This window comes from Syngnathus leptorhynchus, chromosome 5 (assembly GCF_054491065.1).
Source record: "Syngnathus leptorhynchus isolate UIUO chromosome 5, UIUO_Slep, whole genome shotgun sequence".
Lineage (NCBI taxonomy): Eukaryota > Metazoa > Chordata > Actinopteri > Syngnathiformes > Syngnathidae > Syngnathus > Syngnathus leptorhynchus.
Genome location: NC_141199.1, coordinates 2,687,501 through 2,702,227, shown reverse-complemented (window position 1 = coordinate 2,702,227; position 14,727 = coordinate 2,687,501). Strand labels below are relative to the sequence as shown.

The 14,727-nt window shown below is 44.4% G+C and overlaps 1 long non-coding RNA gene across 1 annotated transcript in view; it reads right to left on the bottom strand.

The window, feature by feature from the left end:
* Positions 1–13,951: 13,951 nt before the first annotated feature.
* The window catches only part of LOC147056238 (uncharacterized), a 2,984-nt gene continuing 2,208 nt past the window's right edge, over positions 13,952–14,727 (bottom strand). The window contains exon 2 of the long non-coding RNA XR_015066100.1: positions 13,952–14,579. This is a non-coding gene — a long non-coding RNA (uncharacterized LOC147056238). The remainder of the gene's footprint in view (positions 14,580–14,727) is intronic.

The window sequence follows — 14,727 nt, the reverse complement described above, 5'->3', positions numbered from 1 at the left end:
TAACGGTTCCGCTATACTAAATAACCCTAAATGAAATACTCTCTGCAACACACCAAACATAAGTCATCAAGACAACAAAATACATTTGCTGGCGACCGTTAGTCGCCATGTTGCTGCGTTACGGCTACTCTTACGATGCGAAGCAAACTTAAAGGAGCTGTCAATCAAACAACGCGAACACGAAACAAACCACGATCGGACAAACGGCACAACAGTGGACATTAGTAACAATAAAATGTATATACTCACTTTGTGTCAAAGACGCACACGATCACAGCAATATACTCAGTTGATTATGAGTGCGCCGGAGCTGTCAATCAAACAGTGCGCACACGAAGCAAACTGTGATCGGACAAACAGCACAACAGTGGACAGTAGTAACAATGAAATGTATATACTCACTTTGTGTCATAGATGCACACGATCACAGCAACATACTCAGTCCATACCAGCAACCTTTAACTTACCGCTGCGCATAAGTGAAAATGGGTATAATGTCTAGACCCCGAATGTAAGACGACCCCCCACTTTTCCCGTCTTATTTCAATGCAAAAAAACATCGTCTTATATTCAGGCCAATACGGTAGTTACTTCCCACCACTGCTGCATATGCATGACTAAACCTAAAAAAAAATCATACTGTATTTTCCAGACTATAAGTCGCTCTGAGTACAATACGTGTTGTATTTCTGTCTGTTGCTAAACCACACACACACACACACACACACACACACACACACACACACACACACACACACACACACACACACACACACACACACACACACGCACGCACAAACCACACACACTCTTTAAACGCTTCACACAATACACTTTTGCCAATTTTCCTGTATGCCCCTATGAGCCACAGTGCCCGTTACTTTTTTGCCAATAATTCAGTAAAGCAATCAAAACTGAACCACATCTTCCCTCTTGGGTTCTGACCGACACCCGGGGGCGAAAAGAGCATGACCATCCGAGCCAACTCCCATACCAGGAGTCGGGAACCCAAAATGTTCAAAGAGTCATATTGGCCCAAATAAAATTAAAACCATACCTGTCTGGAGCCGCAAAAATCTAAAAGTCTTTTAAAAGGCAACATAGACGGTCAATACATAAGTTGTATGCTTACTAATAAAATAATTAAAAGTAATAATAATAATAGTGGTATCAATTTGATCATTTCTTCTTGCGGCCCATTAGAGTTCATGTACCTGCATAGCAGAGCTGTCTGTTCGATATCGGAATTGATGTCCTTGATCTGGTGATTGGTGATATTGTTTGTGCGGAGAGGCATGTCTTTAGTTTTCTGAATAATTTCGGTTTTATTTTTGAAGTCCGAAAATAGACACTGATATTTTAATGGATGAATCCCTTCGTGTACTCGCCATCGGTGAATGGTTTTCCGCGCTTTATTGTCTCCCAGGCTGCAACAAAACTTGTAGCAGTAGTAGAGTTTGGAGATGCAATCCACTTTTTGGATATGTTTTTTCGGTCCTCAAATTTCTCCAACAGCACTGCAATTGCACGTTTCCTCTCCGTTGCAACTGGGTGATCAGCAGCAAATTTAGCATGCTTTATCTGAAAATGTCGCTCCAAATTCCTCTTCTTGTTATTTGACAACTTCTCATTGCAAATCAAACATGCAAGGCAATGCTTCAGCATTGGCAATGAAAGCAAATTGTTCAGTCCATTCTTTCTTAAAGCCTCTGTTCTCATCAGCAATCTTTCTCTTTTTGCCTTTTGAATCCATGGCCAATCACTCACACCACACAATTTTGCTATTTGACGCCATTCTTAAGTTTGGTATTTTTAATATATTTACAACTACATACATTTTTACAGCATGAGAATGGTTGTGTCATGATAAGCATATAAAAACCATATTTAAAAAAAACAATCCATCCATCCATCAATCTTCTTCCGCTTATCCGGGGTCGGGTCGCGAGGGCAGCAGCTTTAGGAGGGACTCCCAGACTTCCCTCTCCCCAGCCACTTCATCCAGCTCATCCCGGGGGATCCCAAGCCGTTCCCAGGCCAGCCGAGAGACATAGTCTCTCCAGCGCGTCCTGGGTCGTCCCCGGGGTCTCCTACCGGTGGGACATGCCCGGAACACCTCCCCAGGGAGGGGTCCAGGAGGCATCCTGATGAGATGCCCGAGCCACCTCATCTGGCTCCTCTCAACGTGGAGGAGCAGCGGCTCTACTCCGAGTCTCTCCCGGATGACCGAGCTTCTCACCCTATCTCTAAGGGAGAGCCCGGACACCCTGCGGAGGAAATTAATTTCGGCTGCTTGTATCCTGGATCTCGTTCTTTCGGTCACGACCCATAGCTCGTGACCATAGGTGAGGGTAGGAGCGTAGATCGACCGGTAAATCGAGAGCTTTGCCATTTGGCTCTTCACCACGACGGACCGGTACAGAGTCCGCATTACTGCCGACGCTGCACCGATCCGCCTGTCGATCTCGCGCTCCATCCTGCCCTCACTCGTGAACAAGACCCCAAGATACTTGAACTCCTCCACTTGGGGCAGGATATCATCCCCGATCCGGAGAGGGCATTCCACCCTTTTCCGACCGTGGACCATGGACTCGGATTTGGAGGTGCTGACCCTCATCCCGACCGCTTCACACTCGGCTGCGAACCGCTCCAGTGAGAGCTGGAGATCACGTCCTGAAGAAGCCAACAGCAACATGTCATCTGCAAAAAGCAGTGACGCGATGCTTAGGTCCCCAAACTGGACCCCCTCAACGCCTCGGCTGCGCCTAGAAATTCTGTCCATAAAAATTATGAACAGAATCGGTGACAAAGGGCAGCCTTGGCGAAGTCCAACCCTTACTGGGAACGAATCCGACTTGCTGCCGGAAATGCGGACCAAACTCTGGCATCGGTGATACAGGGACCGAACCGCCCTTATCAGTTGGCTCGGCACCCCGTACTCCCGAAGCACCCTCCACAGAACCTCCCGAGGGACACAGGCCAACGCCTTCTCCAAGTCCACAAAACACATGTGGACTGGTTGGGCGAACTTCCATGCTCCCTCGAGGATCCTGCCGAGGGTGTAGAGCTGGTCCAGTGTTCCACGGCCAGGACGAAAGCCACACTGCTCCTCCTGAATCCGAAGCTCGACCTCCCGACGGATCTTCCTCTCCAGTACCCCTGAATAGACCTGTAATTGGAACACACCCTCCGGTCCCCCTTCTTAAAGAGGGGAACCACCACCCCAGTCTGCCAAAAACAACAACAACAAAAACAACATATTTTTCCATTTTCACGCATTTTTGCAAAAATTCCAGGGAGCCGCTAGGGGCGTGCTTAAGAGCCGCATGCGGCTCTGGAGCCGCGGGTTGCCAACCCCTGCCCTATACAGTCCTCAGGCTCCCCAACAATAGCAATAGCAGTTTGCATTATTAAATTGCAATGATTTTCCTTTTTCAGATTTGTTTCAAGACTACAGTTACAGTTAGACTTCACTTTGATGGTTAATGTTGCAATTTTGTTGTTTTATCACAATAGATTGGTTTATTTACATTTCGAAAACCAGAAGCCATTCATTTACAAATGTGATTGCACTTTAGTTCACATGTTTAAATGTTCAGATATTAAAATGTGATAGACAGTTTTTGCATGATTTGAAATAGGCAACATCAACATGCTTTTTCTCTCAAATATATTGTCATAATCATTTGTTTCAGATGTAATCAATTTCTGTATAAAAATTAAATTTGGTGTTCAAAAACTCTTTTTTCAAACTTGAGTCTTGAAAAAGAGGAGGTCGTCTTATAATCGGGGTCGTCTTATATTCGGGCCAATACGGTAAGTACAAAAATTTCCCATTGTTCTTAGTATTGGTCAATCCAATGAGTATTACGTCAGGGAAATTAATCTTGAATTTTTAACTTCAGGATTTGGCTGAACAGTCAGTTTAGCGGCTGAACTACAATGTACAGTTCTTCTGCACTTTGGATAAAGGCATTTAGAAATCACAAACAATGGAGGAACAGCTTGGTAAAGTCTTCTCTCAGGGCCCATAATACTGAATCTTCTGGAAATTGTGCAGTCAGAGCTGACCTAAAAATGAGGAGTTCAAATATCTAGGGGTCTTGTTCATGAGTGTGGGCAGGATGGGGCGTGAACTCAATAGGCGGATCGGAGCAGTGATAAGGAGCCTGTATCTGTTTGTCATGAAAGGAGTTGAATCAAAAGGCAAAGCTCTTGATTTACCAGTCGATCTATGTTCCTACCCTCACATATGGTCATGAGTAGAGCCGGCTTTCTGCATAGATAAACCAGGCGGTTCCCTGGGGCGTCAGCTGTTTGAGAGGGTGTCAAATTGCTGTTAAAAAAAACTCTTATTTACATTTAGTATTGGAGGTTGGGACAATTTCTGATGAGATACATCTCGATTCAAACGTGAACTAATCTGAATAAATCCGTAAATGTTTTATTCTTTAAATGTGTTAATTAAAGTAATAGAAGATTCTAAATAACAGAACTCAGAAACGCGATACCCATCATGTCCAGGACATTTTGGCAAGTGCACATGCCAATACACTCACAGAGATAATCTAATATTGTTGACCGGCAATGCGCCACCTGACTCGCCGTAATATCCTATTTAAAATCACCTGTGTTCGTAGCGTGAAATCATTTGGGCAATTCTTGTATCCCCTACAGACTGCGTCACTGCAGAGGGGCTAAAGTACAGAATTTTACCCTTTAAACGGAGAGCTGGTCACATACGTCAGATAAGTGCATGATTGACTGGGCACACTTAAAAGCTTATAATTTACTCAAAAAACCACAGTGCACCTTATAATGCAGAGCGCCTTACATGGGATCAATTTATGAGTTTGTTGAGCAATACTGGTTGTACACAGCGCTCTGGCAAAATGTTTCAGTACGACTATTAAATTAAAAGGTCACATCGCTTTCAGCATTATGGCAACCATGGTGAGGGGCGTCACCGAATTAAGCTACTACCGGTCGATCGCATGACATTTAAAAAAAAAAAGTCTATAGGTTAGAATACATCCCATCGCATGATTGACATACAGGTAAGCCTGTCGGGAAGCAATCACAGTGAACCGCGCATGCGCAAGAGACAGTGACCACACCCCCTCACCGCGTTCCCCCTCACTTGTCTCCAGGTATAATAATAAAATTGTAAAATCCAGTCGAGAGTAAAATTAATCCAAGACCTTGAGTCTTTCACAAAAATCCAAAAGGAGTAATCATGTCTTCTGTCGAGTGTCCTCACTGTCCGTGCGCACACAAGAAAAGAGCCTCTCCTCCAACATAACCTGCTTTTTATATGCTCCTAAGAGCATCTGTCATCTTAGGGAACATATCTCTTCACCTCAACTGAACATAGTGATGACAAGAATGCCCCAATGATGACTCATGTCACCCCAGCTGAACCTGGTCATTCCTGGTAATGACAGATGACTCATCCTTTTCCAGTCTGTCATTTAACCTTGCTTTCAGCAGCTTGGTCTGTCCTAATTTAACTTTGCTCTCAGCAGCCATTACAACTGTAAAATTGTATTATTCCATTGTAGGGCTGTTTTTATCCCAAGCTAACTTTTTCAATACATCATACAATGTGTACCGTAATTTTCGGACTATTAGTCGCTCCGGAGTATAAGTCGCACCACCCATAAAATGCACAATAACGTGAAAAAAAAACATATATAAGTCGCTCCGGAGTATAAGTCGCACTTTTGGGGCAAATGTATTTGTCAAAATCCAACACCAAAAACAGACATGAACCAGCAATAACAGGCTAAACGATACGGTATGCTAACGTGACATACACAAACGAGAGGCTGAGAACGGGCCTAACATAACATTCAGAGTTATTCAAATGATTATTACATAAATAACACGTTTATCAAACCATCTGTGTCCCTCTAAATCAGGGGTGTCAAACTCAAATTCACAGTGGGCCAAAATTTTAAATTGAACAAAGCCGCGGGCCAAGGTTGAACAAATGAACCTTTTAATATGAAATCAAACAAGTTTTGATTTTACAATGAATATTGAACAACCAAGGCCTATATAACTTAAAAGTGCAGGCGTGCAAAATCAAGTTGATAATAACACTAATAATACTAATAATAACAATAATAGTCATAATAATAATAATAAAACATATCAATGGCATATTAAATACAATTGAAATAAAAATTGAATGCCTCCTTTCTGTTTGCAGCCTTCTGAGGTAAATGTCAAAATTAGCTTCTTACACAGGCTAATAAATTTGAAAATAACATAACTATGAATAAATCAACCATTCAGGCCTTGGAGTAGCAAGAAAAAGTGCATAGAAAATTCCAGAAAAGACTTAAACTGGCGGTGATTGAGACCTTTGTGTTACTGTGGACATAACATCCTCCATCTTCAGCGCTTTACCACACAGGGATTCTTGATGTAAGATGCAGTGAACAACAGATAATTCACCAGCACAGTTCTCTATGCGCATCTTTTCACAGATCCTGCCCACCAGTCCATTCCTTTTACCACTCATGGTTGGCGCACCATCAGTGGTTAATCCCACAAGTTTATTCCACGGAAGGTTTATTTCAGTTACACATTTTCCAACCTCCTCAAAGATTTCTTTCCCTGTGGTTGTGCCATGCATTGGTTTAAATCCCAAAAGCTCCTCCGTAACACACAGATTTGTGTCCACGCCGCGGACGAAGACAGTCAGCTGCGCAATATCAGACACGTCAGTGCTCTCATCCTCAGCAAGGGAAAAATAAACAAAATCTTTTCCCTTCTCCATCAACTAGACATGCAGATTGGTGGCAAGCTCACATGTGCGGTCAGCTATTGTGTTTCTGCTCAGGCTTATGTTTGCAAAGGCTTGGTTTTTCTCTGGGCACACTTGTTCACAAACCTTCATCATGCACTTTTTTACAAACTCTCCTTCATTAAAGGGTCGGGCTGATTTGGTGATTTCTTGTGCCACGATATAACTTGACTTTACAGCAGCCTCACTTTGTGTTGTGGCTTTTGTGAACATTTTCTGTTGTGAAATCAAACCTCTTTTCATCTCCTTAACTTTCTGACTCCTTTGAGCCGTGTCCAGGTCATTATATTTGTCCTGGTGTTTGGTTTCATAGTGTCGTCTAATATTGTGCTCCTTAGTTACTGACACATTGGCTCCACAAACAAGACAAACAGGTCTGTCTTGTATACATATAACCAGATATTCTGTCTCCCACCTGTCCAGAAAAGTTCTATTTTCTGCCTTTCTTTTTGCCATTTGTTGGTAGGGTAACACAGTGACAGCTGTCGTTTGAGGTCGCAGTGTGGGGGAGAGGCACGGAGATGCAGGGTGTGCACATAGACTGTATATAAGAAATGAGCGTAACATCCGTGACGTCACACATTAGTTTGTGGACAGCTGCTCGGAACCCAATAGTATCGAATCTAGGCAGCGCCATCTTGAAAATTTCAGGTGCATTCTGGGAAAAAATGAACACGGATTCTACTTATATGGGCATGAGGCGGAGTCATGAACGGACGTATGGGAGCCAAAGCAACAGCAGACCATTATGGGATTTGTAGTACAAGCGATGAATGCGGTGTTACAGCGCTGCCGCCGTATAATACCGGCGGGCCAGCTCTAATGTTAATTTGAAATTGCCTTGCGGGCCAAATATAATTACACTGCGGGCCAAATTTGGCCCGCGGGCCAGAGTTTGACACCTATGCTCTAAATCACAAAATACATCGATCATCGATCGTGTAAACAATGCCGCGTACGCGCGTCGTCGGACTCGTGATTTGCATGTCTAATTATTCCACAGACCCATATAACGATATATAAAATATATTTCAAACAACTATCATATAGCAACAATATAACCAAACCATCTGTCACTCCAAATCATAAAATACATCGATCATCGATCGTGTAAACAATGCCGCGTACGTGCGCCGTCGGACTTGAGATTTGCATGTCTGGCGTGATGTGTGCTCGCATGCTGAATAATTGCTTTATTCGTTTTTTCAGTGTATTAAAAATAATGTGAGGTGATCAACTGTACTAGTAAGTAATGTGTTAATGATCAAGTAAATTGTTTTGAAAAAAAACACATATAAGTCGCTCCTGAGTATAAGTCGCCCCCCCACCCAAACTATGAAAAAAAACCGCGATTTATAGTCCGAAAATTACGGTAAATCCAATCCATCTTCTAATGCAGGCATGTCCAAAGTCCAGCCCGGTCTAAATTTAAACTGGCCCGAAGCATTGTGTCATAAAATCAATAATAAGTGGCCCGCTGGCACTGTCGCAATATCAACCTATCTGCAGACAGAAAAGACAGAGAAGAATATACCGTAATTTTTGGACTATAAATCGCTCCGGAGTATAAATCACACCAGCCATAAAATGCACAATAAAGTGGAAAAAACACATATATAAGTCGCACCGGAATATAAATCGCACTTTTGGGGCAAATTTATTTGTCAAAATCCAACACCAAAAACAGACATGAACCAGCAACAACAGGCTAAACGATACGATATGCTAATGTGACATATACACAAACGAGGAGCTGAGAACGGGGCTGACGTAACATTCAGTTTTTCAAGTAAGTATTACATAAACAACAATCTGTGTCACTCCAATTCATTAAATCCATCGATCGTGCTTCATGTAAACAATGGCACGTATGCGCCACGTATGCTGTCGTCGGACCCGTTGTAAGTTGCATTTCTAATTATTCCACAGACCCATATAACGATATATAAAGTATATTATATATATATTCAAATAACTATCATATTACAACAATATTATCAAACCATCTGTGTCACTCCAAATCATTAAATCCATCAATCAAATTCCTCGTTCTTTATGTCAACAACGCCGCGGGTGCGCTGCAGAGATCTAGTATATAACTATATTGTAGCGTTAACAAAGTACCAGGAAAGACGTGGGTTTATATAACAACAATATTATCAACCCGTCTGTGTCACTCAAAATCATTAAATCCATCGATCAAATTCCTCCTCCTTCATATCAACAACGCTGCACATGCGCGCCGCACAGATCTAGTATATAACTATATTGGAGCGTTAACAAAGTACCAGGAAAGACGTGGGTTTATATAACAATATTATCAAACCATCTGTGTCACTCCAAATCATTAAATCCATTGATCAAATTCCTCTCCTTAATGTCAACAACGCCGCGCGCGCGCGCTGCACAGATCTAGTATATAACTATAATGTAGCGTTAACAAAGTACCGGGAAAGACGTGGGTTTGGTAAACAGCTCTTTATTTAACAAAACAAGAGTTCAACGAGCCAACAACTACTGAACTTCCAGCCACGGAGAAAGCTCCGTAGAGTATGACCGGGCGTGCGTAAAAGCTATGTCCGAGCCCCATCCACCGTCCCTGGACAGCCACCCGGCCGAGCGCCGGCCCCCAACTTCCATCTACGGAGGTGAAAGAGAGCTCCCCTCGAGAAGGACCAGGCGTGCGTAAAAGCCATAAAAGTTTTTCAAACCTTCTGTGTTAAATCCTTCAAACTCTTCGTCCTCCATGTCATTTACAAACAAAGCCGCTAATGATGCCGGTAGTACGTGGGGCCCTTCGTCATCTTCGTCATCCCATGATCGAATCCTTTGTCTTTTATGTAAACAACCGCCGCTCAGCACGGGTGACGTCACTTGCAGTTCAAATGACAGTAACCCCTTGCTACATCGCGGTTCGTTTATCGCGGTTTCACTACATCGCGGATTTTTGAATTTTGAAAATTTGTGAAAAAAATCACCTATAAGTCGCTCCTGAGTATAAGTCGCCCCCCCCACCCAAACTAAAAACAAAAAAAACGCGACTTATAGTCCAAAAATTACGGGAGTTATATATTTACAAGTTCATTTACAATGAAGTGTATCCAATTGAGTGAAATTCCCTGTTTGGCATGCACAAACTTGGTCAATAAAGCTGATTCTGATTCAAGGTTCAAGGAATGTTGGTGCAAATGGTCGGCCCCTATACATTTTCATCTAACCAAATCTGGCCCGCTTTGCAAAAAGTTTGGACACCCCTGTTACCGGGGTCGGGTCGCAGTCGCTTCAGCAGAAAAGCCCAGACTTCCATCTCCCCAACCACTTTGACCAGCTCATCCCAGAGGATCCCAAGGCATTTCCAGGCCAGCTGAGAGACATTGTATTTCCTGTATCTCCAGAGTGTCCTGGGTCATTCCTAGGGTCTCCGGCCATTGGGACATGCCCGGGACATCTCCCCTGGGAGGTGTCCAGGAGGCAATCTTAATGAGATGCCCGAGCAACCTAATCTAGTTTCTCTCAACGCGAAGGAGCAGCGGCTCGAGTCCGACTCCGAACAGGTTTCTCACCCTATCTCTAAGGGAGAGCCTGGACACACTGTGGAGGAAACTCATTTTGCCCGCTTGTATCCATGATGTTGTTCTTTCGGTCACAACCCATAGCTCGTTACCATTTTATTTAAGTTCTAAGTCGTATTTTGTGCGAGGTGCCTTCAATGACCACACAGTCAAAAAACATTATTTGCAACGTAATGACGAGTACGTGAGTACATTGCAGGGGGTATGTGGAAGAATACAATAATTTATTAGCTTGACTTTTCCTGTGTCTTCTTGGGGGCATATGACACAAGTGTAGAAAATTAAAACATGTTCCCCCCGCTCCAATCAAAGTTAGAAGATCAAGAATAAAGTGAGATTATTTTTTGTTAAAAAGATTTGAAAAAGCAAAAATCTTACACAGAGTAAGAGAGCAAAAAGTGTTACTTCTGGGATTGCCCGACACATTGTTTGCTTTTACATTGATTCTTATGGGAATGTTGCTTCTATTTATAACCTTTCTTCTGACAAACCCGATCGCAGAACAAATTAAGTTTGTGAGGAAGTACTACTGTTTTGTAAATCAACAATATTGTGCAAAATGCTGTCATATTTCATAAATTATATATCACAGGTTGAAGCGAACAAGAGTCTGGATGTCCATATAAATTTTGGAAGCAATTAGTCACCATTTCAGACACTAGGTGACAATAAGAACCAGACAAATCAAGCCAGGAAACCATACGCATTATAATGCTTGCCTCTCTCCTGTGACATAGACAGGCTGAGATGGAAAACAACAGGAAGCCAAGCTCCATAAGTGCGCGAGTTAGATTGTCATAAACCCTATCCAAGAAAACACCCACAATCATAGTCTCATGAGGAACGTTAAGCCACAGTTGGTCTCATGTCTGCTGCGAACGTAGCATTACACTTCACTTTTGTCCATATCAGAAACCTTTCTCGTATAGCACATTGAAAAGCAACTCAACTCCTCACGGCAGTTCTTGTTTTATATTCTCCCCGTAGTTTAGAATGGGCCCCTAGACTGCCTGATGGAGCATTTGGAGGAGAAGACTGTGGTGATATTCGTGCAATGATGAATTTTATTGGTTTGAATGACTAACTGTAGTGTCAGATCACAGTGGATCTGTGAAAAAACACAGCCTCCCTTGCCTCCTCTGACCGCACATCCCTGATCTGAAACCAGCAATCTAATGTGAAACTGTAGTCGATATATTGGATAACAATATTTAGGCATATATATGCATACACGTTATTTAAAACCTACTATAAGTGAATCGTTAATCTACATTCTGGCTTGCATAGTTCACGCCAGGAGACGCAACATGTTCACTGACTGATTCGTTGATGCACGGAAAGGCAGTTCACCCATTGACTCGTTCGCGAACGGGAACGTAAAGATTTGTTCCCTCACTGATCCGTTCTCGTGATGAACTGGAAATGCGAATCACTCACTCACTGATTCGTTCACTCACAGATTCGTTCGTTGGTGAACGGGAAATGCAATTCACGACTCGTTCATGAACGAGAAGTTACGTCACTGACTCGTATAGTCCCTCCTCCATCTAACGCTCGCTGGCGCTGCTGATCAAAAGTCAAAGTCCGCTTTATTGTCAATTTCTTCACATGTTAAGGCACACAAAGAGATCGAAATTACGTTTCCCACCGTCCAACGGTGATTAGACACAGTACACAACATTCACAATCAAATAGCACAGAGTAAAAACGAACAGACAAGAGCAACAAATAAGTAATAAGCAAATAACCCAAATAAATAAACAATGAAAAAATAAATAGACAAATAAGAGCAGCAAAATGGAACAAGCGTGCTAATAGCAGACAGCCAGATCATAGCGCAAAAGAACAGGACGTCATGCAGCAGAGGGTGGAGGGAATTCAGGATCCGGACAGCTTGGAGTACGAAGCTGTTGGCGAGTGGTGGTGCGGTAGCGCAGGCATCTGTACCTCTTCCCAGAGGGCAGAAGATCAAACAAAGAGTGAGCGGGGTGACTCACATCACACACAATCACGGTCGCCTTGCGGGTGAGACGGGAGGTGTAAATGACCTTCAGGGAGAGGAGCGGAGGCCCAATGATCTTACTAGCAGTGTTCACTATGCGCTGCAGACCCTTCGAGTTGTATACAGTGCAGCCACCACCCCACACAGCGATACAACTGGAGAGGACGCTCTCAATGGTGCCACGGTAGAATGTGGTCATGATGGCAGGAGGAGCACTTGCTCGCCCGAGTTTCCGCAGAGATACAGGCGGCGCTGAACTTTCTTCGCCAGCGACGCAGCGTTGGTGGTCCAGGAGAGGTCCTCACTGATGTGCACCCCCAGGAATCTGGTGCTGCTCACTCTCTCCACCACAGCAACGTCGATGGTCAGCAGCAGGTGTTGGGCTTGACCCTTCCGGCAGTCAACAACAATCTCCTTGGTCTTGCTGACGTTCAGCAGGAGGTTGTTGTCTCTGCACCACGTGGCCAGAAGGTCGACCTCCGAACTGTATTGGGTCTCGTCGCCCCCGGTGATGAGACCCACCAGTCGTGTCGTCGGCATATTTCAGCACGAGGTTGCTGCTGTAGGTTGCGGTTTAGTCATGCGTCAGCAGGGTGAAGAGCAGTGGACTGAGCACGCAGCCTTGAGGGGCCCCCATGCTCAGCGTGATGCTGCCGGAGACATTGTCGCCAACACGTACTACCTGAGGCCTCTGACAGAGGAAGTCCAGTAGCCAGTTGCAAAGGCAGGTACTGAGGCCCAGCTTGTCGAGTTTGCAGATGAGACGCTGTGGAACAATGGTTGTTGAATGCAGAACTGAAGTCCACAAACAGCAATCTCCCATACGAGTCTCTGTTCTCCAGGTGGGTGAGGGCAGAGTGGAGGGCAGAGCAGATGGCATCCTCAGAGGACCGATTGGCTCGGTACGCAAACTGGAAGGGGTCTATGGTGGGGGGAAGAACAGATCTGACGTGCGCCATGACAAGCCGCTCAAAGCGCTTCATGACAATGGGCGTCAGTGCCACAGGGCGGTAGTCATTGAAGCAGGAAGGAGCAGGATTTTTCGCCACAGGTATGATGGTGGCAGCCTTGAAACATGACGGGACGATGGCCTGTTGCAGGGAAATGTTAAAGATGTCCGTGAAGACATCCATCAGCTCCTCAACGCAGTCCTTCAGCGCTCGCCCCGGGATGTTGTCCGGGCCCACCGCCTTACGGGTGTTGATAGCAGCAAGCGTCCTCCTCACACTAACGGGAGAGAGGCACAGGGGCTGCTCGTTCGGAGGGGGAGGGGTCTTCAGCGGGCAAGTGCTGTTTTGAGCATCGAAGCGAGCAAAGAGGTGGTACAGTTCGTTGAGCAGAGGGACGTCGCCCTCACAGCTCCGCGGAGCGGGCTTGTAGTCCGTGATGGTCTGAATGCCTTGCCACAGGCCCCGAGCATCCCTGCTGTCTTTGAAGTGGGCAGTGAATAAAGAGGCTGGCTCCCTGTGAACTCAAGCAGGGGTCTTCCATGTAACTACCGCGGAGAGTTACAGTTCGCCACTTCTGACACCATGTATAATGATCACACTGGACACGGACGCATTGCTTCTAGCTCTGTTTACTTCCGAAACTTGTGCGCACGCTACATACAATGTATTATGGGAATATTCATCCCAACTACTACTACATTTAGAACGTGGTTGTTACATGGATGGGAGACTGTCAGGGAATACCAGGTGCTAAAAACGTTTTTAATCATTAGTTTTGCTCGTAAATTGTGAAAGGAAATTTTTACAACAGCCATCAAGTACCGTCGCTGCCTGGCATGGGTTTTCAGGGGCAATTTTTTGATTGATAGTTGTTACGTAGGCAACTTAAACCATGGTGAAGAGTTGTTGTGCCATAGGGTGTGCCTATTGCTTCCAAAAAAGCGTTACCAAGGAGTTATATCAGTTCCCTGCGGACCAGACCAAAAAGGATAGCTGGGTGGCGGCGTTTTGTAGGGCGGAACATGGCCGCAACAGCTTCAAGCTTTGGAAGCCAACTATCCATTCTTACATATGCTCAGATCACTTTGTGAGAAGTACGTAATTTTGTCTTATTGACGTCAACATTCATCTGTGAGGTATACTGGATGTAGTACTATCAGGTACACATCCACCATCAGAGGACGGCTGGTATGGGTGTTGAGTCGGATATTCTCTTTTTCTTGTTGCTACTCGGCCATGACCTAGAGAATTCATAATTACACAGCTTCATTACAGTATGTTTGTCCAATTGCTAGTTTCTAATAATTAGATTGTTCACATATCCATCCATCCATTTTCTGTACCGCTTTGTCCCCACGGGGGTCGCGAGCGTGCTGGAGCCTATCCCAG